Source organism: Arachis hypogaea, chromosome 8 (assembly GCF_003086295.3).
Source record: "Arachis hypogaea cultivar Tifrunner chromosome 8, arahy.Tifrunner.gnm2.J5K5, whole genome shotgun sequence".
Lineage (NCBI taxonomy): Eukaryota > Viridiplantae > Streptophyta > Magnoliopsida > Fabales > Fabaceae > Arachis > Arachis hypogaea.
Window position 1 is genome coordinate 9,776,512 of NC_092043.1, and position 2,577 is coordinate 9,779,088.

The window sequence follows — 2,577 nt, forward strand, 5'->3', positions numbered from 1 at the left end:
GCTGAAAAACAGATTTAATGTAATCTTTCCAGCCACGTATATCATGGCTTAGCCACACGCAAAGCGAGTTCATGGAATCAAAAAGAAAAAAAAAAGCCAGCATTCCCACAAATCAGATAATAATAATTTATAATAATAATAATAAGATTCCCATAATATATAAAAGACACAACAAACTGCTTTTAATTATTATATTTATTATTATTTGTTCTGTCATCAATCACTATAGTTATTCCTAATTTTTCCCACAAGGCAAATTATATATATATATATTGTCCTTCAATCTCATGCCATTTTTCAACCTAAAGTTGTGGATTTTGGTTAGTTGGTCTATTACTGGCACGCAATACAAAGAGGTTAGGAACTATGGTTCCTATATAGATAGCATAATTTTGGAGTATGCATAGTTAAAAGTTAAAACTTAAAAGTTGTGGAAAATGGAAATAATAGTTGCACGTGAGATTTAATTTGTGTCTCTTTCTATAACCATAGCTTACAACTATCACCGACAAATCTTATCCAATGCGCTCAAAACTACAATTATCTTTTCTTTCCTTTTTTTTTGGGTGTATATATATATAGTTTAATAAAACTATGCTAGAATAATATAATTTAAAAAGTTAAATATAAAGCGAGAAAATGAATGATGTATGTATAACAATTAACAATTACATAAAGAGATTGTTACATAAATGTTGACATTGTCTGTTATTTAATTCCCAGAGAAGAAATATAGTTTGTCATATAATTCATGACAAACAATCACACTCAATCCTAACTAACAATTTATTATGTTATTGGAATAATATATCTTCAAAGTCACAACCACTTCAACATTATGTAAGATGATTGAGTTTAATTTCACCTCAATTAATAAGTGCATGCCAACTGTTGCTTCACTTCATTTGCCACCACTTGATAGGTGCATTCTGTGTTTCGTTCCCATAATTGGCTGCAAAAGTTATTGATTGTATAAAGTAAAAACAAAAAAAGAGAAGGCAACCGACACACATATCAATGTAATTTAAAATTTAAAATAATTGTAATCACATGATATATACATACATATCAATGTAACTGAGCATTTAATTTGTTAGAATCAATTTACATTTTTATCTTAATTAAGTGTTATTTTGCTTGTTATAACACACTTTCTATTGATCAGAACTCGAACCGTAGAATAATCAGTAGTTATTATAACTAATATGCTGAGCTGTAATATATTGTAACTAACTTTCTAACAGTTCTATCCACTTGCACATGCTCTCTCATGTATCATCTTTTGTTATTACTAACATCAACCGTAATGTTTTGACTCTTGCATAATTTTGTTTAGGCTATAAAAGTTATGATACTATATATATGTCGTAAAAAAGTTATTCAAAAATTTAATTTGATGAAAAAAAATTATACATAAATAATTTTATCCATAATATAACCTCATTTACATATAGATTTTATTTTTCTCTGTTTTTTTTAATTATATAAACTTACATATTAATTATATATCATGAAACAATTTATCCTAAATAAATTAATAACCAACAAGTTATAACTCAAATGGTATAATCTCTCCGTACTCACCTAAAGTCCTAGTTTTGAATCTTCATGCTTTTGAAGAAAAAAAAAACTAATAGCTTAAATAACCATATTTTTAATACTTCTTTTATCATAGCCTCTCTTTTTATTTTACATAAATTTTTGTATAATTGATTTTTTTATCTCTTTTTCTTTTCAATCAAAATTGATATGTAATTAATCAAATAATATAAATATATAACAAGAAGAAATGTTAATAATTACCGGCACCGGCATTAGAATTTCTGATACTTTTGAAATTGGAAGACGAAGTTGGTGGAAGAAACTTGTTGGCCTTATTATCACTACTCTCCTTGTAACACTTTCCACAAATGCAGTGAACAACAAATTTGCACACCAAATTCTTCAAATTCTTTCTCTTCTTGGGGAACACACTACCCTCCCATGGTTTAGTGTAAAGTTCTCTATGTGGTTCCACCACAGTTTTGTTCCTCTGCTCCTTCTTCTTATAATAAGGCTCGTTTTCCAGGTTTATGTCATCAACACCTTCACAACAGAGCCTCAACCTTCGCATCATGATTATTATTATTATTTGATCGATATCTCTCACAATCACAATATATAATAACAAGAATGTGTGTGTGTGTGTGTGATTGTGATCAAGAAATACAATTATGGTTAATATTAGCACCTGGCTAGCTAGTGGCGTGTTAAATAAGCTATCTTATAATTAGTAAAATATAATAAAAAAAATTAAAGGGCGCAATATGTGTGAATGTGGTTAGGACTAAAGTATGGTGGTGGTGCGCCGGAAAGTGCAGAATCAAAGAGACTATGTATTAATTTTTATTTACACTTACCGCGCCATCGTATATATTATGACGACTTAGGCATGACATGCTACCCAACTTAACGTCACTTTTATGTTTCCCAAAAAGGAAGTATGAGTTCAATTTTTATTATTCAAAAAAAAATGAAAAAAAATTATAAAAAAAATTATGCAAACTCAAAAGCATTTTTTTTACATAAAAGATATAT

At 28.2% G+C, this 2,577-nt stretch overlaps 1 long non-coding RNA gene across 1 annotated transcript; it reads right to left on the reverse strand.

The window, feature by feature from the left end:
* Positions 1-627: 627 nt before the first annotated feature.
* Positions 628-2,129, reverse strand: LOC112708328 (uncharacterized). Its single transcript, XR_011864310.1, has 2 exons — positions 1,804-2,129; positions 628-952 (listed from the first exon to the last, which is right to left on the reverse strand). It is a non-coding gene; the product is annotated as an uncharacterized lncRNA (long non-coding RNA).
* Positions 2,130-2,577: the final 448 nt, after the last annotated feature.